General features: G+C 42.8%; 1 pseudogene; it reads left to right on the top strand.

Annotated features, from left to right (window-relative positions):
• The first annotated feature begins 4,953 nt into the window (after positions 1-4,953).
• Positions 4,954-6,642, top strand: LOC132213035 (phosphoglycerate mutase 1-like; annotated as a pseudogene).
• Positions 6,643-26,439: the final 19,797 nt, after the last annotated feature.

Below are 26,439 nucleotides of genomic sequence, written 5' to 3' on the forward strand. Positions count from 1 at the left end.
TTTAAGTCTCTTGTCTCATATGCTCTGTCTTGTGTTTTCCATCCTTTTGAATTTTCATACTTCAATTGTGGCAATTTTCTTCTGACTTTTCATCCAGTTCAATATTATTTCTTCATCTCCATCAAATATAGTATTTTTAAATTTAATTTCAAATTACAGTTTACATTTAATATGATTTTGTATTAGTTCCAGTTGTATGGCACAGTGATAGACAGTCTATAAAATATATTATTAAAGCCATCTTTGACATTTTTATTTCAGTTCTGAATTTTTTAGTTGTAGAAATTTTGTTTAGTTTATTATAATACTTTTTATTTCTGTGTCAATTCTATCTTTTATTTCCTTGCACATATTAACCATAAGCTTTTTTATTTATTTGTTTGTTTAGGTCAGTTGTTGACACCTCTACTTTCTGGATTCCCTGTAGATGTTTCTATTTTACATTGTTTCTCTCAGACTGTGATCACTGTATTAGTGTGCTAGGTCTGCCATCACAAAGTATCACAGACTGGGTGGCTTAAAGTACAGAAATTTATCATTTCATAGTCTTGGAGGCTAGAAGTCCAAGATCAAGGTGTTGGCAGGTTTGGTTTCTTTTAAAGCATTTCTTCTTGTTTTGTCAATGGCCATCTTTTACTGGTGTTTTCACATGGTCTTCCCTCTGTATATGTCTCTGTCCTAATCTCCTCTTCTTATAAGGGCATTACTCATATTGGATTAGGGCCAATCCATATGACCTCATTTTACCTTAATTACCTCTTTACAAATCCTATCCCCAAGCACAGTTACATACTGAAGTACTGATATTAAGACTTCAACATATAAATTTGTGGAGGACACAGTTCAGTCCATAGCAATCACTTTGTCTTATTTTTCATATCTTTGGGTTTTTGGATTGAGTGATCAATGATGTTTATAATAACTGCAGGACTTATTGGAAACCTAAGATTATATTGCCTTTCTCTAGAGAGGATTTACAGTTGCTTCTGGCATGGGGCCTGTGCATTAGCAATTCTAGATCTCTTTAATCCAATATGTGCTGGAGCTGATTCAAAGCTGTAATTCAGAGCCACTGAGGGCTGGTCTATTTGAATTTCATCCTTATTCCTAATTTGCATTCCTTTTGGATTCCAGCTGAAACTTGCTACTTTACCAGATTCTATTTTTGTGGGGCCCTATATCACAAATTCTGCCCCTCTAAGTCCTTGAATATGTCAAAAGTTTTGCTTTGTTTTTCAAATCCTCAGCCACTTCAACAGGAATATGCTAATTCTTCTTGAGGAAAAGTGGCTACAAATGCTGGGCCTGCTACAGTGAGTTGCCATCTTCTCTGAGAACTTGTCCCAGAAATTTTCACTGCTTTATTATTTCTGTTGTCTGAAAGACAACAGTATAGATATGCCTAAATTCATATTTGAACTTCCTGATTGTGTTTTCAATGGACGTGATGATCAAAATTACCTACACTGCTATTACCAAGAACAAATCTCCACAACATTATTGTTTCTTAACAGCCTCAAACTGGCCATGCCAACAATGATATCTGAGTTAAAAAAATTTTTTCTCAGTTTTAATTTTTCATTGATTTGTAATTCAATGAAATGATTACTTGAGAGCTAGAAGATTAATTCAAGAGACTTTTACTATATTACCCCTTTTTGTAACATCCCTGGAAATGTCTGCAATTTAAATATTTTCTTCAAAGATAGATTTTGGCAGTATCTTTAAGAAATAAGCAAAAATTTTAAACACATATATTTTAAATGCTTGATAAGTTAAAAAAATAAGTGACAAGTATATGCTATCTGCAGAATAAACAAAGTAGACAAAAGAATTTTCAATTCTGCATGCTCAAAGTCAGTGTTTCTGAGAATAGTCTTTTGGTAGCTTGAAATTTAATGATAAACACTTATCAATTATTTTCAATAACTTTAAACAACTTTAAGGTTCTTGTCTGTAATTTTATTTTGACTTACTATTTTTTTAACAATTGGTGAGAAATCAATATTACTTGATTACTTGAATATTTTATTAACCACATGTGATTAGGTTATTATTTGAACTGTCAAAGTATATATTTGCTTCATATCATTAAAGGAGGAAAAACATGAAAATTTTATTATGGACCTCAAATTTATTAAAGAGTGATGATTAACAAGATAAATTTTATTAATTTCCTATTTCCTATTTAATTTTTAAAAAATACCAACTCAAGATGGAGAATGAACATAAAAGCCAGGCATTATTCTGAAATGCAAATAAGTAGCTTGATGAAGTTCACTATCAGCTCTTTATTTCCGTTTTAACAAGAAGAGGGCTGCATTTTAGCTGAATAGATAGTACACTGCCTCAGACACTGCAATAATTGTTCCTTCAGGCATTTGTCTGTCATATAAGGAAGTATCTAATGAATATGGAATTGCTCTGTATTGTAGGCAAAGACTCTTCCAGAAATACATTACATTATGTCACCTTAAAATTACTTTGAGCACTTTGTGAATTCAAAACTAGTTTTTTTAATCAAAAGATGTACCTAATAAAAAGAATTATTATTCTGAAATATATCTATTCATCTGAAAATAAAACTTTCAACATAGATTATGACTTAAATAGAAATAAAACAATTACTTGTAAACTTAGGTTAAATAGAATGTAATATTTTAATATAGTGGTATTATTAATGGAATTGCAGTGTTTTTTTTAGCAAAATAAACCAGTTAATGGTAGGAAGGGGTAGTGACTAAAAAATTCAATATGCTTCTTATGTGATCTTTGAACATAGGATACTATTTTTCCACTTAGTTTTAAACCAGTATCGTGAAACATATGCCTTTTACTTCTTTGTTATATACATTCTGTTCAATTGACTAATTCATGTTTTAGTTCATATTTACTTGAGGAAAGAATTTTCTAACAAAAAAATTTGGAAAATGTTTTTTGTATTTGTATGTAAAATATGGTGAGATTAGGAAATGGTTTTGTCTTTAGATTAGACTTAATAATGTTCAATAAAAGAGGATATATGTAGGAATGAAATGATAGGGATGTGTGTCATTTGTTTAAAAGACTCATGCAAGCTAGAATGGTGTTAAATATGTTAGTGTGAGCGGTAGCGGAAAAGGCCTGTCGGTGGTAGGAGGACTTAGGAGAGCTGGTCATGTTCTATTTGTTTTGCCTTGGTTCTGGTTGCACAGTGTGTTCAGCTTGAGAAAATTCATTTTGCTATATACTTACAATATGTGCACTCTTCTGTATGCACAATTCCATGAAGATTTAAAAATAAATAGAATATGTAAAATAAGTACAATAAATACTGATATTTATTGAAACTTTATGATAATTACAGCTTTATTCACAATAGCCAAGATATGGAAACAACCTAAGTGTCAGTCAACAGATGAATGGATAAAAATATTATGGTACACATATATTAGAATATTATAAAATAATAAAATATTATTCAGTCTTTAAAAAAATGGAGATTCTAACTTCTGCGATGTCCACTGGGGATCAGACTTGCTGACTATTTGCTGAAGACATTTTCCCATCAAGGGGTGTGGAAACTGAAATATTCCTCTACCAACAAATGTTTGAAGGTTGCTTTTGTGGAAATAACTCCCCCACATATCTGACCTCCTCCTTTACTAGACTTAATGTTTTTCTGCAACTAGAGAAAGCCCCTAAGCTGAGGTCTTTGAGGAAGGAAGCCATTCATTCATTTGATAAATTCTTCATTAAAACTACAAGTGACCTCCAGGGTGGACCAAGAAGTTTAAGGTCAGAGCCTTATACAAATGTGACACTTTCTTGTACAGGGATTTAAAAAATGTTTGAAATAAATTAATATTACAATCCATTAATAACTTTTCATTCACACTTTGTGGTTTTGATTTCTTTCATATGAAGTTGATAATAAATGAAATAGGAGTACATAATATCTTGGGTACAGGGATTCTGTATTCTCTTATGATTCTGAGTATTTTCTCCAAAGTTTGAAACAAGAATTCTCCTACTTTAAAATTTTTACAATGTGTTGAATTCATCTCAGTTTCATTTCTGTTGCTCTAGGCTGAAAATTGTATCATAAAATATTTTATTTGTGAGTTCATTATTCTCTTTACAGGTCTCTTGTAAGCAATAAGGACAGTTTAACTAACAGAATTCAAAATAACTGAAAGGATACAGCCAAGAAAAATTTTTCTGACTACCAGCTAACATGCCACTCATTTGTGTAGCTTACAAAATAGAAGTAGAAAGATAATTTAAACTGAAATAAGTTTAGAATATAAAGTGTGGTAATCCCTATTTAAAATGCATGTGGCTAATAGGTCACTAAGACAACATTAAGAATGCAACCACTAATAATTCACTAATACAACATTAAGAAATACATGACTCACTATGATATAGATTGAATAGGCTAGCAGGATTGCCCTTTAAAAACATGCAGGTCCAGATAACTATCAGGTGAACTCTTTTGAACTTTTGTGTAATAATTTCTATGATACTCTGGAGCTCACAAAAGTTACAAGCTTTCCTGTTAACCTAATGATTATGGCACAAAAAATAAAATTCAGACTAATTTTAAATAAGAATGTAAATACAAGAAAATTCTAAATAAATTTATTATTAAATTGAGTACTTATTAAAGCCATAACACATTATTAAAAGTGTGTTTTTGTGAAATACAAAGATATTTCACCATAATAAGCCCTCTGGGACTCAGTTTCCTCATCTATAAAATGAATATTCGTAGGTTTCACCTCACATGATTATTTCAAAGGTTGAATGTGTTAATAAGTTTCAATGGCTTAGATATTTTGTTATATAATTTCTCAACAAACATCAGCTATCCATACTAATAGTAATAGCAATTAAATGACTAAATATATTAAAATCCATCAAAGTAGTTTTGGTTAGGATAGATTTATATTTAGAAATCTGTGGTCAGTCTGCTCCGCACTCGGAACCGCCACCATGGCTGCCTACAAGCTGGTGCTGATCCGGCATGGCGAGAGCGCGTGGAACCTTGAGAACCGCCTCAGCGGCTGGTACGACGCGGACCTGAGCCCGGCTGGGCACGAGGAGGCGAAGCGCGGCGGGCAGGCGCTGCGAGATGCCGGCTATGAGTTTCACATCTGCTTCACCTCAGTGCAGAAGAGAGCAATTCGGACTCTCTGGACTGTGCTGGCTGCCATTGACCAGAAGTGGCTGCCTGTAGTGAGGACCTGGCGTCTCAATGAGCGGCACGATGGGGGTGTGACTGGTCTTAACAAAGCAGAAACTGCTGCCAAGCATGGCGCGGCCCAGGTAAAGATCTGGAGGCGCTCTTACGATATCCCACCACCACCGATGGAGCCCGACCATCCCTTCTACAGCAACATCAGTAAGGATCGCAGGTATGTGAGAGTCTGAAGGACGCTATTGCCAGAGCTCTGCCCTTTTGGAATGAAGACATAGTGCCCCAGATTAAGGAGGGGAAACGGGTACCGATTGCAGCCCATGGCAACAGCCTTCGGGGCATTGTCAGACATCTGGAGGGTCTTTCCGAAGAGGCTATCCTGGAGCTGAACCTGCCGACTGGGATTCCCATTGTCTATGAATTAGACAAGAACTTGAAGCCCATCAAGTCCATGCAGTTCCTGGGGGATGAAGAGACCGTGCGCAAAGCCATGGAGGCTGTGGCTGCCCAGGGCGAGGCCAAGACGTGAAGGCGAGCAGGCAGACGACCTTCCCGAGGACACCCTCCCTCCCATCCCATTCCTCTGCATCTCTCCTGTGCACATGTCACACTGACCACACCTGTGGGCATCTTAGGTTGTAGCTGCAGATGGGGACTGGTGGTTCCCAATTTTGTGTTAGCCATTTTGTCTCCCACACCCACTCCCTTCATGCAGTCTAGTCAGAATGGCCCTTCTGGGGCACGGGTCCTCAGTCTAAGCCGAGGGAGACTCTTATCTAAGAGTCCAGAGGTAATAACTCTTGTTTTTTTGCTATTGTTTTGTTTATTACTAAGGACCTGCTTGAAAGTGGGGGAGTAAGGAGGAGCCATGTTAAGGCGTGACCAATGAGAGGCAAGAGAACCTCTGTGTTCTTGAGAGCAGTGCTGTGCTATTCTGCAGTCAGATGAACTGACTGGGGGCTCTAGTCATTCCAGCGGAAGATGAATGCCTGGTGATTCAAACAAACATTTCCTCCTTGACCCCAGAAAAGCTGGCTCTAAAAGATCGGGATCAATCCTGAATGTTTACGTGTTGCATTTACTTTTACAAAAAAAAAAAAAAAAAAAAAAAAAAAAAAAAAAAGCCTACCTATATAAAATAATACAAAACAAAAACCCTTCTGGGGTTTTCAGTGGCGGGTGAACTATGTGGCCATCACAAAATAAGCCATTCCTCACAGCAAGGTGGGATGAGCTCCTTGACTTGTAGGAGTTATCCTGCTGTGTTTTAGAATCCCTCCCCAGCATTGGCATTATTGTCCCTTGATCATGTCCAGGTGTGTCTTTTACTGTGTGAGTTCTGAATCATGTTCCAGTTGCTTGGCCCTGCCACGTGGGCCCATTTGGAGCATAACTACGAAGTCTTTTTCAGATCAGTATAATAAAGGAGTGCTGTGCAATTAAAAAAAAAAAAAAAGAAATCTGTGTCTACCAATGAGCTCAACCTCTATAGATCTCAGCTTTTTCCAAATGCAAAGGCATAATGATATCTTTCTTCTAGCTTTAGTGAGATGATGAAATGACATAATACTTAGCATGTTGCCTAGTACATTATACGTTTTCATGGTTATTGTCATTGCCATTTGTAATTTTATGTGTCAATTCGACTGGGCTATGATACTCGTTTCTGAGTGTGTCCGTGAGGGTGCTTGTGGAAGAGATTAGTATTGAACCTGCAACTGAGTAAAGCAGATGCCCTCACCAATGCAGGCGGGCACCATCCAATCCACTGAGGATCTACAGAACAGGGTACAGGAAGGGTGCCTTTGCTTTCTTTCTTTGAGGAGCTGGTACATCCATCTTCTCCTGTCCTTGGACACTAGAGCTCCTGCTTCTGGGGCCTTAGAACTTGAACTGAGGCTTACACCATCAAATTCCCTGGTTCTTAGGTCTTCAGACTTGGAATGAAGTATAGCACTGTCATTCCTGGTTCTCCAGCTTATACTTAGTAGATTGTGAGACTTCTTGATTTGCATAATCATATGAAACAATGCCTAAAATAAGCCCCTTCTCAAGTATATCCATATATATCTTAGTGGTTCTGTTTCTCTGGAGAACCCTAATATAAAAACTAAACTAATTTTAAAAATAATTATAAAATTAGTATAATTTATACCCTAAAGGCATTTTGCTAAACTCATTAGTCATGCAGAATTTGTGAATTAGGGGGGAGAAAAACCAAGAAAAACATCAAAAATCAGAAACAACACAAACAAATCTTTTATTAAAATAGGAATTGAATATTCACTTGTAAACAACACACAATGGCATTCGGAACTGTGAAATACTAAAAACTTTTCAATTTAAATCTTCCAATTACAATGGAAGTTTCAGCCATTGAAATCGCACAAATAGGGAGAAGTGGAGACTCATAGTACTGGAAAGAAGCAATCAAAATTATCATCACTAGCAGATTATATGATTGCTCACTCACTGATAATCTCAAGACAATCAAACAAAGAGAAAAACAGACCTATTATGCAATTTCTTCTGCTTATGAAATGAGCACACCAAAATTAAATCACTTTCCTACATACCAACAAAAATCAATTAAAAAATATAATTTTTCAAAATGTCTCATTCTAGTAATGAGGTATAATTTTACAAAGTGTACCTGATATACACAACTATGAAATGAACTTAAAAAAAACCCTAAATAAATTCAGAAACAATCCATGTTCCTTAGTGTATGTAAATTGTTTTCTTAACTGAATTCATTGCCATACCCAATAGATCTGCTGACTACAGCCTCTTCTCCCCTGGGATAGTCATTCTCTCTCTCTCTCTCTCCCTCTTTCTCTAATATTTCTCTATTACTCTGAGTTTTCTAAGGTTTTCCACTTGCACTGAGAATAAAATACTGGCCTACATAGGGTTTTCTCATGAGTTGGGCTCTAACTGCTTCTCATAAATCCTTCTTCTTGGTCTTTTAATGCATTATATTTCAAGAACCCCTGTTTTTCCCTTTGCCTGTAGCCCTCTCCTCACCTCTTTACCTAGTGGACCTTTTATCCTTCAAGTCTATTTGAAAATCAATTTCCTGATGATATTATCTAATCTAATTACCAAGCCTTTTATATTCTATCACATCACTTTTTTAAGGAACTTATTGAAATCTGAAATTATCCTTATTGTTTGCTTATGTGTTTATTGTTCATTATTCTGTCTCCTCTCATTAAAATGTAAACTTTTGAAATAAAGCCAGTGCCCCCAAAAGGAAGCTTGGTTAAATGATTACATTGCATCAACACTGGGGTGCTATTCAATTATTTTAAAATGTTGCTGAAGAGGATCACTCAATACCATGGAATGACGGCACACTATATTGAATGAAGTAAAGGAGGATACAAAACAGGTAAAGAAACATGCCATTCAAAATGTCTTTAATAGTTATCTCTAGGCCTAAGAGATTTATTGTCTCAAGGCAAGAGAGTTAGGGTACATGCTTGCTTTAGGCTTTTTAGATAGAGAAAATATTTGCTTATTATTTTTAGCAATACTTCTGCATGTCAAAAGCCAGGCTTTTGCATTTAATATGATGCTTGACCCATTAAAGAGTTATGGAATAAATTTAGTATGGCCAGACCATAATTTTTGCAAATAAAATAATATGCAAGAGCCCAGCTGGCATGGCTCAGTGGTTGAGCATCAACCTATGAACCAGGAGGTCATGGTTCGATTCCTGGTCAGGGCATATGTCAGGCTCCATCCCCATTGTGGGGAATGCAAGAGGCAGCTGGTTGATGCTTCTCTCTCATCATTGGTGTTTCTACTTTTCTCTCCTTCTTTCTTCCTCTCTGAAATCAATAAAAATATATCTATAAAAATAATAATATGGAAAATAACGGACTGGAATAGAAAAGAACACATTAAAAATTTATGTGTGTAAAGATCTTTATTTATAAAAAAAGTGTTTTGAAAATAAAGTTTGAAAACTGTTGCTCTACTTAAAGGGGACATGCAGGAAAAAGAGGCAAATTCCCCTCTTCTGATCATAGGAGAGTTTAAAAGAAAGAAAGAAAGAAAGGCAAGAGAAAAAGTGAGAAGTTTCCTGTTCTCCTTTTCTAGGCTTGTGCTGAATAGAGGCCTGTTCATCAGATACAGGCAGGAGAGCACTGAGGACAGAAAACGTCTTTGAGTCTTCCCCTGGACCTCCCAGGCTGCCCACGTCTACATGAGCGTGAGGATTCGCTGCATCAAGTCTAGTTTTCCCGATTCTTTCTGGTTTCCTGAGAAAGGGCACCATCACCTATATTTTAACAAACAATATTCCATTTAACTTGCACAATATTCTGCTGAGTAAGTAGTATATTGCACAGATGTGGAAAGTCACACACGACTGAGGTTATTTGATTTATCCAAGCTCTCGGGAAGTGTGATTCCATATATTTAGAAAACTTCCTAAAGGCTAATGGATAGGGGTTTCACAGGCCTCAGCCAAATGGCCTTTGTATAGACTTTTGTCCAAGGGACAATGTGAGTTCTTCCACTTGCTTCTTAGGACTGCTGTAACAAAGTACCACAACTGGGTGGCTTATAACAAGATACATTTATTCTCTTACACTTACAGAAACTGGAAGTCCGAAAGGAAGTTGTCAGCAGGGCCGTGCTCTCTCTGGAGGCGTTAGGAGAGAATCTGTCCCTTGCCTTTCTCTTGGCCCTTGGTATTGGCAGCAATCCCTGGTGTTCTTTCACTTGTAGAGGCGTGTTTCCAGCCTCTGCCTGTTGGCACAGGGTGCCTTCTCCTTTTCTTCTAAGGACATCAGTCATATTGAATTAAGGGCCCACCTTACTCCAATATAATCTCTTCTTAACTAATAACATCTGCTATTTCCAAACAAAGCCAAGTTCTGAGACTCACAGAAGGACATGAATTGGGAAGGGGTTGAGAGACATTACTCAACCCAGTACAGCTCCCTGTATTTCTCTCCTCTTCCCTCGTCTGTCACGTTATAATAATTTTGCTTGTTAACCCACATCAGATGACTCAGCCCCACAGTATATTTTTGTGTGGCTGCTCGTATCTTACTTGCCAGTTTGATGACACACTGGGATACTTGCCTCTTCATAATTTCCTGCCTACAATATTTTTTCTCTCTCTTTTAAGGTGCTTCTCATTTATTCCCTCTGAACCCCCATCCCGCACAACTGCGCCCCATCCCCACCAAACCAAGCATTCCTTTGGATCTTCTCTGGAGCTTTCAATATCCATAGAATGTTTTGCCTCTGGGTAACCCCCAAAAAGACAGAACCTGGTCCTTCCCTCTTACTAACTTATTTATAGAGGCTTGGGCTATGCAGCTCTAACTTATATTTGAAATATGATCTATATTCAGTGTTCCTGTTTTCCTGTAATTCTTGCTGCTCTGGGGTTCTACACATACGAAAGTTGAACATCTCTTCTGGGAAAGGGTGTAAGATGGGAAAAAAGAGGCATCAGGCATTTGAGAAAATAAAGGTTCCTGGGGAATTCCCAGACGCAGGCTTTAAATTATCAAGCTTTAGCTTGGAGGATTCAAACCACAGCAGTCTTTCTAAATCCAGAGAGAGGGAGAATGCAAATTGAAGTGAATTTCATTTTTTCTTTAGAAGGAAGGTGACACCGCCCCCCCCCCCCCCGCCCCCCTCCCCGGACCACACACACACACCTCTGGCCTGGTTCGGGATTTGTTGTAGAGGAGACAGGTGGAACCTACAGAGAGAGAGTGGAGAAGGAAAAAGAGACAGCAGAGTTGGAAGATAGTGTTATGCATGTCCTGAAGGGGGACTCCCCTGTCCTATCTGTGGTTGCATGGGGAATAGCAACTGTCTTAAACTTTAAGAATGCTGTGGTATAGAAAGTTTGTTTCTGAATCTTGACTTAAGTCATGGATAAAAATACCTCTTTGAGTGTGGATCAGGGATTCTACAAAGGAGTAGAAATATCAACACATGGTAGATTCAGATAAAGGTAGAATGAAAAATACTGCTATTTGGTTTTCCAAGTACATGGTGTGCAGGAGATTCAGGCTTTCCTGGTGGGCCCAGAGGAGAGTAGAAAAGTGTGTCAATGGCTAAAAATCTGGGAAAAGCCCATGTTTGGAATGGGGTGGGATCTGAATCCTTATTACTTGAAGCCAATGGTTAAAGATGTGAGTAATGGGTTCAGCAGGGTATATGGCAGACACCTAAAATCAAGTGGTGGATAGCAATGCTGAATGGAAGAAGAGGATACCTCTCTCCCTATTATCAGGATAAAACATGAACCAAACACAAATGGGGTGAGGACAAAGAAAACATATGAGAGAAACCCTGAAAAACTGGGTAATTGCATAAAGAAGACTAAGTATTAAAACAAAAAGAGACTGCTTCCTTGAATTTTCCCACACACTATCTGATATGACTAGCTTATTACTAGGTTGAGTTTAATGATAGAGAATGTTAAAAGTTCCTTTTGTATTGCGTTATGTTTTGTTTATATTATATTACATTTATTATATACTAGAGGCCCGGTGCACAAAAATTTGTGCACTCGGGGGGAAGGGAGGGTCCCTCAGCCCGGCCTGTGCCCTCTCGCAGTCTGGGACCCCTCGGGAGATAACGACCTGCTGGCTTAGGCCTGCTCCCAGGTGGCAGAAGGCAGGCCCAATCCCTAGGTGCAGCCCCTGGTCGGGCTCAGAACAGGGCTGACTGGGGAGTTGGGGCGCCGCCCCTGTCATGCACAGAGCAGGGCTGATCGGGAGGTTGCGATGCCACCCTCAGTCACGCTCAGGGTAGGGCTGATTGGGGGGTTGGGGCACCGCCCCCTGTCACACTCAAGACAGGGTCAATGGGCAGGTTGCGGTGCCACCCCCTGTCACACACAGAGCAGGGCCAATCAGGGGGTTGGGGCTCCGTACACTGTCACACACAGAGCAGGGCCGATCAGGGGGTTGAGGAGCCAGCCCCTGTCACTCACAGAGTAGGGCCGATCAGGGGATTGGGGCGCCGCCACTGTCACACTCAGGGCAGGGCTTATGGGGAGGTTATGGCTCTACCCTGTCACACACATAGCAGGGCCCGTGGGGGAGGGGCCGATCAGGGGGTTGGGGAGCTCCCCCCTGTCACTCACAGAGTAGGGCCAATAGGGGAGTTGGGGCACCGCCCCCTGTCACACACAGAGCAGGGCCGATCAGGGGGTTGGGGCACCACAGCCTGTCACACACAGAGCCGCAGGGCAATCAGGGGGTTGGGGCGCCCTCTATCACCCACAGAGCAGGGCCGATCAGGGGGTTGGGGCTCCTTCCCCTGTCACGAACAGAGCAGGGCGGATAGGGAGGTTGTGGGCCACCCTCCCCATCACACACAGAGCCGCAGGGCAATCAGGGGGTTTGGGTGCTGCCCCCTGTCACGCTGATCCCGGTGCTGGGAGGCATATTACCCTTTTACTATATGGAGGCCTGGTGCACGGGTGGGGGCCGGCTGGTTTGCCCTGAAGGGTGTCCTGGATCAGGGTGGGGGTCCCCACTGGGGTGCCTGGCCAGCCTGGGTGAGGGGATGATGGCTGTTTGCAGCTGATCACACACCCTTCAGGATGGGGGTCCCCACTGTGGTGCCTGGCCAGTCTGGGTGAGGGGCTGAGGCTGTTTTCAGGCTGGCGGGTGACTGAAGCTCCCAACCGCTCCTTTTTTTCTTTTTCTTTTTTATTCTGGGCCAGCTTTAGCTCTTAGGCCTCTGCTGCTGAAAGCAGGTTTCTGGCCTTTGTTTACCTTCTGTATTTGAAACAATGTTGCGATCCTGCTGGCTGAAGCCCGGCGACTAAAGCAGGTTTCTGGGGTTTTGTTTAGCTTCTATATTTGTAACATAGTTGCTTAGAGTTGCAGTGCCAGGAGCCGGTCCATCCTTGCTGTTTCAAGGGACCTGGCATATATAGCATACGGTTCTTAATATGTTTGCTCCCCTTAGCGCTGTGTGTTTTAACCAAGGTCACCTCTCCGAGAAAGGTTGTTTCCCCAGGTAGGAATTTTTCCCTGAAGTCAGGGAGGGGATGCCTCTCCTATAAAGGTTGTTTCCCCAGGTAGGAATTTTTCCCTGAAGTCAGGGAGGGGATGAAACTCCTTAACTAAGTGCCAGGCGGGTAGTTAATCACTACGAACAATCATGCTTAAGCTACATAATCTTTACTCCCTGGAATGGAGATAAGAAATGCCCTAACCTTTGGAATAGAGATTGATGGGACTGAATCAACTGGTATAAATACAGATGTAACAAGACAGCAAGAGACGGAATTTAGAAGAGAGCCAAGAAGACAGAACCTACACAGAACCTACAGACAGAAGAACTTCGCTGGAGAGAACATGGCAAAAGATCCTGGACTGAACCTGACTACAGAAATTGGCAAGAGAACCTGATTAGAACCTGGTGACTGAGCCTGGCTGAAGAGCCTGGACGGAGCCTGGCTGGAAAGCCTAGAGAGGGAACATGGCTACAGAACCAGGCTGGAGATCCTAAGCAGAACCTCTCTGGAGATCAAGACCAGAACTTGGCTGGAGATCCTGGCGAGGCTGCTGATCAACTGAACGCTGTCTCCGTGTCATTCCTTCTTCGCCGACTCCGTCTATGCCTTTTGGGAACCCCTGGACCTGCTGGGGTTGGACCCCGGCATTGCAGCTCAGAGGCCGGCAGCGGCAGGCAGGGAACGTTGGAGTCTTCCGTCACTGAAGCAAGCAAGCCTCATGTTAGTTTCAAGCTGCCTGGCTGCTGGCTGCCATCTTGGCTGGCAGTTAATTTGCATATTGCCCTGATTAGCCAATGGGAAGGGTAGCGGTTGTACGCTAATTACCATGTTTCTCTTTTATTAGATAGGATTATATTATACTAGAGGCCCAGTGCACGAAATTCGTGCTTGGGGTGGGGGGTCCCTAAGCTAGACTTGCACCGTCTCCAATCCAGTACCCCTTGGTGGATGTCCAACAGTCAGACATCCCTCCTGCAATCTGGGACTGCTGGCTTCTAACTGCTCTCCTGCCTGCCAGCCTGAGCTCCCAAACTGCTCTGCCCTGCCAGTCTGATCCCCCTAACCGCTCTCCCCTGCCGGCTTGATCACCCCTAACTGCCTCTGCCCCGGCCCTGCCACCATGGCTTTGTCCGAAAGGACGTCCAGAAGGTCGTCCAGAAGATGTTCAGTCTAATTAGCATATTACCCTTTTATTAGTATAGATTGACTTCAGAGAGGGAGGGAGATAGAAAAGTCAATGCTGAGAGAGAATCATTGATTGCCTGTCTCCTGCACGCCCCACACTTGGGATCAAGCCCATGCATGTGCCCTGACCAGGAATTGAACTCTGGGGTCTTCAGTCCTCAGGCGGAGGCTGTATTCACTGAGCAACACCAGCCAGGGCTACACTTTCCCTTTTCGCTGGGACGTGTTCTGTCTGCTGGAGCTGAAACACTGAAACTGTCTCATTGGGGCAGAGTGGGGTGCACTGGGAAGCTCAGGGCAGAGTGGGGTGCACTGGGTTAGAGCAGGTGGAACCCCCTGAAAGCTAAAGAGGGGCCTTGTTTAACAGCCGCACTGTTTTATGGCTGTGCTGCCTCAGTTGAGCAGCCACACTGTTGGGCTGTGCCACAGTTATCAGAAGTGTACACAACTGAGCTTTCTGCACGGATAGCTTCCTCCTCACCACACCCCCAAGCTGGGGGTTCCTCTTAGGGTTGAAGTAACACCGACTACCCTTGGTTGGTAGCTCAATTGACCACCTTGGAAAGAGAAGTGGGGAATCCTGATTTTACATGAACGCTCCAATTTTTTAAGTTGGCAACTAATGTGAACTTCTGATGTGTGGGCCAAACCAGAGAGGCAGTCAGACCGGGTGTCCAGGCCACTGGGCGGCACTGGGCTCTTCTGCAACAGCTTGGTGGTGGGGCCAACCAAGACTCTCCACCTCCTGGCTGCGACCTCCACCCAGGGCACAGGCCACAGCCCCCACCACCATCCAAGCTGCCATGCGGGGGCACCCGTGCTGGACCAAACCATTGCCTAGCATGGGGCGGGGGCACGCTGCTGTTGGGGGAGCTCTTGGCACAAGCACCCCTACCCGTGGAACCATCTGTTGCCTTGGAGCTGCCGCTCCAAACCATGCTACGGGCTTCAGGGAAAGCCACACACGGGGAGCCAGTGCTGCACTGCCGTGGAGGAGGGACTGGAGGGGAGAACCCCGTCGTGAGGTGCCGCCATTGGGGTGTCTCTGCCCAGAGCCCATGCCATCTGGACCCCAGGCTGGTCGGCCAAGTGGTGGGTCTGTTTACCTGGAGCCTGGGGCTGGGCACTGGGGTGGGACCAACGCCTTCTTGGGTGGTTTGTGGGAGCCTGGCTGCGGGTCCTGCTCGGGCTTGGCGCAGAGTTGTGTGTTGTCACTGCATTTTTTTGAGCAGAGATCAGCCCAGCTGTAAGGGGACCCTAAGCGTCTAAGCAGGTGAAGGGGGTGGGGGCCTGCTTGGGAAATTCCAACGTCATCCCACTTGGTTTTTAACGCAAACCCGCCTTGGGGCGTGGACAGGCCTTGAAGGTCTTGTTTTCTTCTATCTGCTCACATTCAAGTGCCTAGCGCTATGTAAATGGACACAGTGCGCGTGGTGTTCGGTCATCCCTCTGGTCGCTTGGTCATCGGTTTTTATTTTTTTTACTACATTCCTTCCATGTGCAGTGACCACACTTCATCTGAAGCGGGGTGGGCTTGAGTGACCTGCAGGAAGCACAGGGAGAGCAGTCACTGCTGGTCACCCCTGGTGCAGCTGGGAGTATTCTTTCTTTCTTGTGGAGTGTCTAGGGAGGGGAAGCGGTCGCAGTGCCTGAGGCCAAGTTCCAGGGGACTGGCAGCACTGTCGGGTTCATGCTGGCAGTGCTGGTCCATTGGTGCCTGGCCTGTCATCTTCAGATTTAAGCTGCAGGATTACTAAGGGAGCCAGTCTCCAGTTCCGCCCCACCTCTGCCACCAATTGATTGGAGTCTGAGGGCTGGGAGGAGGAACCAAGAGGTTTGCCTTCCAGCTGCTCGCCAGGCACCGCTGCCACCTATTGATCAGCTCCCGCTCCCTCAGCTCCCTAGCCTGGTGTTCAGACATCTCTCTGGTCGTTTAGGACATGACAGACCCTGGGTTTTTATATATTAGGGTTATATTATATTATATTATATTATATTATATTATATTATATTATATTATATTATAGTATAGTATATTAATTATATTATACTAGAGGCCCAGTGCACAAAAATTTGTGCACTCAGGAGGGTCCCTAGCCTGGCCTGTGCCCTCTGGCAGCCCGGGAGCCCTTGGAGGATGTCCACTTGCCAGCGGGGAGCAGGCCTAAGATGCAGTCGGACATCCTTAGTGCTGCTAAGGAGGCGGGAGAGTCTCCTGCCACCACTGCTGTGCTGGCAGCTGGCAGCCTGGCTTGTGGCTGAGCAGAGCTCCCCAAACACTAGCTGTGTGAGTGCACTGACCACCAGGGGGCAGCTCCTGAATTGAGTGTCTGCCCCCTGGTGGTCAGTGTGTGTCATAGTGACCAGTCATTCCCAGTTGTTCTGCTGTTAGGGTCAATTTGCATATTACCCTTTCATTATATAGGATAGAGGCCTGGTGCACGGGTGGGGGCCGGCTGGTTTGCCCTGAAGGGGTCCAGGATCAGGGTGTGCCTGGCCGCTGGAGTGCCTGGCCAGCCTGGGTGAGGGGCTGATGGCTGTTTGCAGGCTGGTCAAGCCCCACAGTGGGCACTCTCACCCCATGGGGGTGTGGCCAGCCTGGGTGAGGGGCTGAGGGCTGTTTGAAGGCTGGCCACAGCCCCTTCAGGGTGGGGGGGTGGGTCCTGCTGGTGTGCCTGGCCAGCCTGGGTGAGGGGCTGATGGCCATTTGCAGGCTGGCCACACCCCCTTCAGGGTGGGGGTCCCCACTGGGGTTCCTGGCCAGCCTGGCTGAGGGGCTGATGGTCATTTTCAGGCTGGCCACAGCCCCTTCAGGGTGGGGGGCCCTACTGGCCGTTTTCAGGCTGGCCAGGCCTGTGGGCTGGAAGCAGGACCCTGGGATTTATTTATCTTCTATAATTGAAACTTTGTAGCCTTGAGCACAGCTCAGGGCTGGCCAGGGAAGGCGGGAAGCTTGGCTTCCTCCATCGCCAGGGGCAGTGCAAGCCTCCTGCTCGCTCCAGTTCCGTGGCCACAACCATCTTTGTGACGGACTGACGTAGTGAGGAGTGATGGTTAATTTGCATATTACTCTTTTATTAGATAGGATTATATTATATTATACTAGAGGCCTGATACACAAAAATTAGTGCAAGAGTAGGCCTTCCAGGAGAGGAAGATGGCGGCTGGCAGGATGGAGGTGAGGTATAGGGTGTGAGTGAGTGAGGGGGTGAAAGGAGAACGTATGGATGTATGTGGTGTGTGTGAGTGAGTGAGGGACAGTTAAATTCGGCAGGAGTAGCAGGTGCTGGCAGACCAGGCTCTCCTGGACAGAGAGCACCTACAACTGCTATGGGCACTGCCTGGACTGTGGGTCTTGGGCATGGAGCCCAGGCCATCTTGTAGGGGAGAGCGGCCCCTTCTAGGAACACATCAGCACCACCACCCAGACTGGCCTTGGACACTGCCTGTGACCCTGCAGCCACTTCAGCCAAAATCCTGCTGCCCCACCCGCAGAACTGCAGACCCTAGGACCTCCACCTCCAAGGGTGCATGACTCTGCAACAATAAGTGCGACTTCCCCCTCCCCAGCTGCAGACATCCTGACACTGTAGTCGCGCTTTTCCAGCATGCAGGCCTCCTGAGCCCACTGCTCCACAGGCCACTCTTGGGTGCCACTGTGGGTCCCTGCCGGGTATACTGCACTGGCAGTAGAAATTCTGAATTCCCCCTTCCTGAATACTTGCCCACAGACACCTCAGTCACGCAGCTTCAACACAAGGGCCTCTCTGAGTGCACCGCCCTGGCAAACGGCCCCAGGGTACTTCTGTGAGCTGCCACTGGGCATGCGCAAAGCCAACCAAGGACACAGCAGCAAAACCCGAGTCTTTCCACCCCACAGCTGCTGACCTCTGGATGCCATAGTTGTGCTTTTCCAGCGCACAGGCCTCCTGAGCCTAAGGCCGCATGAGGCGCTGGGTGCCTCCATGAGGCGCTGCTGGGTGCACTCTTATCTAAACAAGGATGCATTGCCCTGGCAATAGAAATTCAGACTTCCCCCACTCCTGGGTGCCTGCCCACAGACACTGCGGTCCCGTGGTTTCAGCATGCAGGCTCCTTGAGGCCACTGCCACAGCAGGCAAATCCTGGGTCCTCTGTGAGCTGCCACTAGGCACATTCGAATCCAACCAAGGGCTCAAGGCCCTCAGAAGAAACTTGGACTTCCCCCTCCTCAGCTACCAACCTCTGGTCACTGCAGTTGCACCAACCCAGTGTGCAAGCCCCCTGAGCCTGCTACCCTGGTAGGCAGGCTCTGGGTGCTTCTCTGAGCCACCGCAAGGCACAACCCTGGCTGCTGGCATCCAGTCCCCATGGTAGCACTGCTCCAGGACGGAGCCCACTGCCCCAGCAGACGGCTCCTGGGTGCCTCTGTAAGCAGTCATTGGGCATGCATAGCCAACCAAGGGCACATGGCACCCTCAGTAGGATCCACGACATCCCCCTCCCAGCTACCTACCTCGGGACAGGTTGGTGAATTACTGACGAATTTCCTCCCTGGACAAGGTCACATTGTTTTAGCCACAGACCCTGAGATTCCCACATCTCCAGCTGCTGGATCCTGAACCCCCTCGTGATTCAGAAAGGGAAATCACTTTGGCCAGAGTCCCACTGCCTCAACCACAGACTATGAGACACCCGTCCACCACTGTCATGGGCTCTAGGCCCCTCGTAGTGAGTTTCAGAGTGACATTAATCCAGCAAGAGTCACACCACACCAGCCAAAGTCACAGTACCTGAGCCTCAGGCCCGCCCCGAGACTCCTTCCTCCCAGGCCATGGACTCTGGGAACGCACAGTGAGCACATACCAGTGAGACCACAGACAACCTTTTCCATGAGAACCGGAACCACAATCACATCCAAAACAGCTTGCACAATGAAGCCAGAGGTGAGTCACATTGTCAACCTGTGACGAGACTTCATCCATGAATAAGAAACTAACATTTAATACCCAACTACAACAAGAGAACCCAAATAGCTCAAGTAGGAAGCTCTACTAGATCACCAAGCCCAGGATACATGAGAGATCACACTTCTAGCACTACCCCCAAAAGAACCTGGGTAGCAAATCAGTAGGATCTAAGACACAGAAAGAATTAAAATGTTACAGCAAAAAATGGGGAGACAAAAAAAACAATCCCCAAAGGAAAGGAAAAAAGAAATCACCAGAAAGGGAATTTAAATGAAATGGAGGCAAGCAACATGTCAGAGAAAGAATTCAGAGCAATGCTCAAACAGCTGTATGACAAACACACAACTCAATGAGAATTATAAGGAGCTGAATGAGAATGTCACCAACATGAAAATGAACCAAGAGGAAATGAAGAATGACATAGCTGCAATAAAGAACACAATGGAAGGCTTAAAGAGCAGACTAGAAGAGGCTGAGGGCCACATCAGTGAATTAGAAGACAAGGTAGGAAAAAACACACAAACACAGGAGCAACTGGAAAAAAAACTTAAAATGCAAGAGGAGAGCCTAAGGGAGCTTTGGGACAATGCAAAATGAAACAATATTCACTTAATAGGGGTACCAGAAGGAGAGGAGGAGAAGCAAGGAATAGAAAACCTGTTTGAAGAAATAATGACAGAAAACTTCCCTGATACTGGCAAGAAAAAAACCATGCAAGTCCAAGAAGCACATAGAGTCCCAAATGAGATGAACCCCAAAAGACCAACACCAAGACACGTCATAATTAAACTGGCAAACACCAACGACAAAGTAAGAATCTTAAAGGCTGCCAGAGACAGACAGAAAGTTACCTACAAAGGATCTACCATTAGAATATCAACTGATTTCACAACAGAAACACACCAGGCCAGAAGGGAATGGAATGAAATATACAAAGTGATGCAAAGCAAGGGAATGAACCCAAGAATACTATACCTAGCTAGACTATCATTCAAAATTGAAGGTGGAATCATGAGCTTCACAGACAAAAAAGGGCTAAGAGAGTTATTACCACCAAGCCAGCAATGCAAGAAATGCTAAAGGGACTGCTGTAAAAAGAAGAAACAGAAAGGCAAGAAGGAACACAAACATTAAGAATAAAAATGATGACAAACAAGTACTTATCAATAATAACATTAAATATAAATGGATTGAAAGCTCCAGTCAAAAGACATAGGGTAGCTAAGTGGATAAGAAAACATGACACATATATTTGCTGTCTGAAAGAGAACCACTTCAGAACAAAGGATTTATACCGACTGATAGTGAAGGGATAGAAAAATTTTTTTCTGACAAATAGAAATGAGAAGAAAGCTGGGGTAGCAATACTTATATTTGACAAAATAGACCTCAAAGTAAAGGCCATACAAGAGATAAGGAAGGCCACTTCATGATACTAAAGGGAGCAATTCAACAAGGGGATATAACTCTGGTAAACATATATGCAACCAATAAAGGAGCACCCAAATACATAAAACAACTTCTGGAAGATATCAAGGGAGAGATCAATAGTGATAGAATCATAGTAGGGAACTTTAAAACCCCACTGATATCACTGGATAAATCCTCTAAACAAAAATTCAGCAAAGAAACAGCAATCCTAAATGACTCACAGGATCAGATGGACTTAATTGACATCTTCAGAACATTTCATCCCAAAGCTATAGAATATACATTCTTATCAAGTGCACATGGGATATTTTCAAAGATAGACCACATATTAGGACACAGGCAAAGTCTCTTCAAATTCAAGAAGATAGAAATCATAACAAGCGTCTTCTCAGACCACAATGGCATAAAAGTAGAAATCAACTACAATAAAAACAATAAAAAATCAAATACTTGGAGGCTAAATAGCATGCTATTAAACAATGATTGGGTTACCAAAAGAGATCAAAGAAGAAATAAAAAGCATCCTGGAAACAAATGACAATGAAAACACAACAATCCAAAATCTATGGGACACAATGAAAGCAGTCCTGAGAGGGAAGTTCATAGCTCTACAGGCCTACCTCAAAAAGCAAGAAAAAAATGGTAATAAATTATCTAACCTTGCAACTTAAAGAATTAGAAGGAGAGAAACAAGAAAAGCCCACAGTAACCAGAAGGAAGAAAATAATAAAGATCAGAGCAGAAATAAATGACATAGAGACCCCCACAAAAAAAACACCCCAAAACAAAACACAAACAAATAAACAAAAATATAAAAGATCAATGAAACCAAGAGCTGGTTCTTTGAAAGGATAAACAAGATTGATGAACCTCTAGCCAGGCTCACCAGAAACAAAGAGAGAGAACCCAAATAAACAAAATCAGAAATGAAAGAGATGAAGTAACAAGTGATCCCACAGATATACAATGGATTGTAAAAAAAAAAAAATACTATGAACAATTCTACTCCAATAAACTGGACAACCTCGATGAAATGGACACATTCCTAGAAAAATATAAGCTTCCAAAACTCAATCAGGAAATTTAAAAAACCTGAATAGGCCGATAACTACTGATGAAATTGAAACAGGAATCAAAAAGCTTCCAGCAAACAAAAGCCCTAGACCACATGGCTTCACAGGGGAGTTTTACCAAACATTCAAAGAAGAACTAAAACCAATACTTCTCAGACTATTCCAAAAAATCCAAGAGGAAGGAACAATTCCCAGCTCTTTCTATGAAGCCAGCATTACCCTAATCCCCAAACCAGATAAAGACACCACAAAGAAAGAGAATTACAAGCCAATATCCCTGATGAACATAGATGCTAAAATCCTCAACAAAATTCTAGCAAAGCGGATCCAGCAATACATTAGAAAGATCATACACCATGACCAAGTGGGATTTATTCCAGAGATGCAAGGATGGTATAATAGCTGCAAATCAATAAACATGATACATCACATAAACAAATTGAGAGGAAAAAATAACATAGTCATTTGACAAAGTCCAACACCCTTTTCTGATAAACACTCTCAGCAAAGTAGGAATAGAGGAGTCATGCCTCAACATAATAAAAGCCCTATATGACAAACCTACAGCCAGCATCATACTCAATGGGCAAAATCTAAAACCATTTCCCCTAAGAACAGGAATAAGACAGTGATGCCTGCTTTCACCACTCCTATTCAACATAGTACTAGAAGTGCTAGCCACAGCGAACAGACAAGAAAAAGAAATAAAAGGCATCCAAATTGGAAAAGAAGAAGTAAAATTGTCATTATTCACAGATGACATGATACTGTAAATAGAAAACCCTAAAGACTCCATAAATAACTATTAGTCTTAATAAATGAATTCGGCAATGTAGCAGGGTACAAAATTAATGCCAAGAAATCTATGGCATTTTTATATACCAATAGTGAATTTACAGAGAGATTAAAAAACAATCCCATTTATCATTGCACCCCAAAAATTTAAGATATCTAGGAATAAACTTAACTAAGGAGGTAAAAGACCTCTACTCAGAAAACTTCAGGATGTTGAAAAAAGAGAGAGAGGAAGATATAAACAGATGGAAGATCATACCATGTTTATGGATTGGTAGAATCAACATCATTAAAATGTCCATACTACCCAAAGCAATCTATAGATTCATTGCACTCCCCATTAAAATACCAATGGCATATTTCACAGACCTAGAACCAACTCTCCAAAAATTCATCTGGAATTAAAAAAGACCCCGAATAGCTGCAGCAATCCTGAGAAAGAAGAACAAAGTCGGAGGGATCTCAATACCAGATATCAAGCTGTATTACAAAGCCACTGTTCTCAAAACTGCCTGGTACTGGCACAAGAACAGACATAGACCAAAGGGATAGAATAGAGAACCCAGAAATTGACCCAAATCACTATGCTCAATTAATATTTGACAAAGGAGGCAAGAGCATACAATGGAGTCAAGAAAGTCTCTTCAATAAATGGTGTTGGGAAAATTGGACAGATACATGCAAAAAAATGAAACTAGACCACCAACTTACACCATTCACAAAAATAAGCTCAAAATGGATAAAGGACTTAAACGTAAGACAGGAAACCATAAAAATATTAGAGGAATCCACAGGCAGCAAAATCTCAGACATATGCCAAAGCAATTTCTTCACTGATACTGCTCCTAGGGCAATGGAAACTAAAGAGAAAATAAAAAAAAATGGGGCTACATCAAAATAAAAAGCTTCTGTACAGCAAAAGAAACCATCAACAAAACAACAAGAAAACCCACTGCATGGGAGAACATATTTTCCAATGTTATCACCAATAAGGGTCTAATCTCCAACATTTACAGGGAACTCATACAACTTAACAAAAGGAAGATAAACAACCCAATTAAAAAAAATGGGCAATGGACCTAAATAGATACTTTTTGAAAGAGGACATAAGGAAGGCCAAAAGACATATGAAAACATGTTCAAAGCCACTGATCATCCAAGAGATGCAAATCAAAACAACAATGAGGTGCCATCTCACACCTGTCAGAATGGCTATCATCAACAAATCAACAAATGAAAAGTGCTGGTGGGGACGTGGAGAAAAAGGAACCCTCACCCTCGTGCACTGCTGGAGGGAATGCAGACTGGTGGAGCCACTGTGGAGAATAGTATGTAGTTTCCTCAAAAAACTAAAAATGGAACTCCCATTTGACCCAGTGATCCCACTTCTAGGAATGTAACCCAAAAAAGTAGAAACACTAATCAGAAAGGATATATGCACCCTATGTTTATAGCAGCACAATTTACAATAGCTAAATTTGGAAACAGCCTATGTGCCCATCAGCAGTTGGGTGGATTAAAAAACTTTTGTATGTCTACACAATGGAATATTATGCTGCTGTAAAAAGGAATTCCTACCATTTGCAACAGCATGGATAGAGCTAAAGAGCATTATGATAAGTGAAATAAGTCAGTCAGAGAAAGATAAATATCACATGATCTCACTCATTTGTGGATTATAATGAACAACATAAACTGATGAACAAAAACAGATCCAGAGACAGAGCAACATTGATCAGATGCTCAAACCTCAGAGGGAAGGTAAGGGAGGGAGAGGGTAAGGGGGAGATATCAACCAAAAGACTTGTATGCCTGCATATAAGCATAACCAATGAACACGGACACCAGGGGGTGAGGGCATGAATGGGAGTGAGGTGGGGGATAGTGGGGGGATAAAGACACATATGTAATACCTTAATCAATAAAGAAAAAAAAAAGAGTAGGCCTTCCTTCCCCTGGCTGCTGGCCCAGCTTTCCTCCGGCACCCGGGACCTAGGCTTCCCTACTCCCGCCTCCAGCAGGCATCCAGGACCTGGGCTGGCTTCCCTCCAGCCACCCTCAGGCACCCAGGACCCTGGCTGGCTTCCCCTGGGCCTCCTGCAGGCACCAGGGACCCAGCTGGCTTCCCTCTGGCCCCAGCTTCATCAGGAAGGATGTCCGGAATGACGTCCGGTCTAATTACCCTTTTTTTATTATAGATTATATTATATTACATTAATTATATTATATTTGTGTTATAATGATAGATTTTTGCACCCACTGCATGATTATGACCAAAATTTTCTTTCTTTTATTTCCTATAATAGGAATAATAATTACATGCACAGTTGTAATTGGTCCAAAAAAAATCTGGAGGAAAATTTTTGTTCAACTCTCTTCTGGTCCTTTATATGTTATGTGTGGCTTAATCAAATCACTTCTTTGTCAGAAACAGAGTTTCTTTGTATTTCCACCACAAGATTTCTATTCCAACTTTGAGGTGGATCTTTTTAATCTGTTCTGTGGATGACCTTAGAAGTGTAAGGATCCCTTCATACTCATCTGGTTTTAAAAGATAGTAATAGTAAATCAGCATAGTGATAAGCAGAAACTTCTCTGTTAATAGTTAAGCTCTGGCTTTGTCCAAGGATACACCCGGGGATGTACCACCTTCAAAAATAATCTTGCAGCAGATCTATACTCTCACTCATATTTTCAAGTTTTTAGAAGATATTAAGCTATTCCTAAGTACTGAAATGCCAAACCATCTCAGATAAACTGAAGAACTCAGAATTCAATATGACTGGACAGAAATGGGGCAGATGAACTTCCATTGAAAGCAAGTGCAGTAATGATTCCAGAGAAAAACACTTCATCATACTTATAAAACTAAAGGTTCTGAGCTGTCAGCTAACCTCAAAATGGAAATCATTCAAGCTTAGCCCCATAAACTAATGCTCTCCAACAACTAACAAGAAAAACATTGAATAAAAATAATTATTGAGCACTATGCACCAGGTGCTGAGCTACATATCTTATGTGTGTTACTTTATATAAAGCTGCCAGTAACTTCTTGCTCTTTTCATTTTATGGGATAAGGGAAACATCAAGGTCACATTGACATCAGCAATTCAAGCTCAAGGCAGTTTGTGGTCAAAGCTCAGACATTCACCTACTGTGTTACACTGTCCTGCACTGAACATCTTCTATTCTCCAACAAATCAGCATTGTGCTTGTTCCTGAAACAGTGTCAGTATTATAATAAGAGTTCAAGGGAGACATGCAAAATAAGAATAAATCTAGGGCAGGCCTACTAAAATTACCAAAGCTATAGCATATGAGCATAGCCTTTTTAAAATTATTATGCATTCAAGATACAAACTGTATAGAGAACATGAGCGGTTCACGAAATCCTAGAAGTCCAGAACTACAGAATAGCATGCCTGTCTTAAAAGGAGAAACTATGAGAGGAAGAATTCTTTATCACAGAGGAAAAACTCAGAAATTTGCTGTTTTTAAGCTGAAGATAGAGTATCAAGAATAATAAAGCCTGTGTCTCAGTTTTTTGCCTCCATCTCTACTTTTCTTGGTTTTTCAGATACTCCTCACTGGCAGCCACATTATGTCTGAGACCTTAGCCCCATCGTCTGGTAACAAATTATCTTGCCTTCCTTTCATGCATATCCATATATGAAGCCTCTAGTCAGTAGTGAGACCCTCCTTCATTATTTGGAGGTAGCTGGATTTGCTACCTACAGGCATTATTCTTTGGGTATTTCGTTGCTTCCTCAAGTCTTGTGTCTCTTCTTGACATCCCTCAGTCCATGCAAT

The sequence above is a fragment of the Myotis daubentonii genome, chromosome 1, assembly GCF_963259705.1.
Source record: "Myotis daubentonii chromosome 1, mMyoDau2.1, whole genome shotgun sequence".
In the NCBI taxonomy this organism is placed as follows: Eukaryota; Metazoa; Chordata; class Mammalia; order Chiroptera; family Vespertilionidae; genus Myotis; species Myotis daubentonii.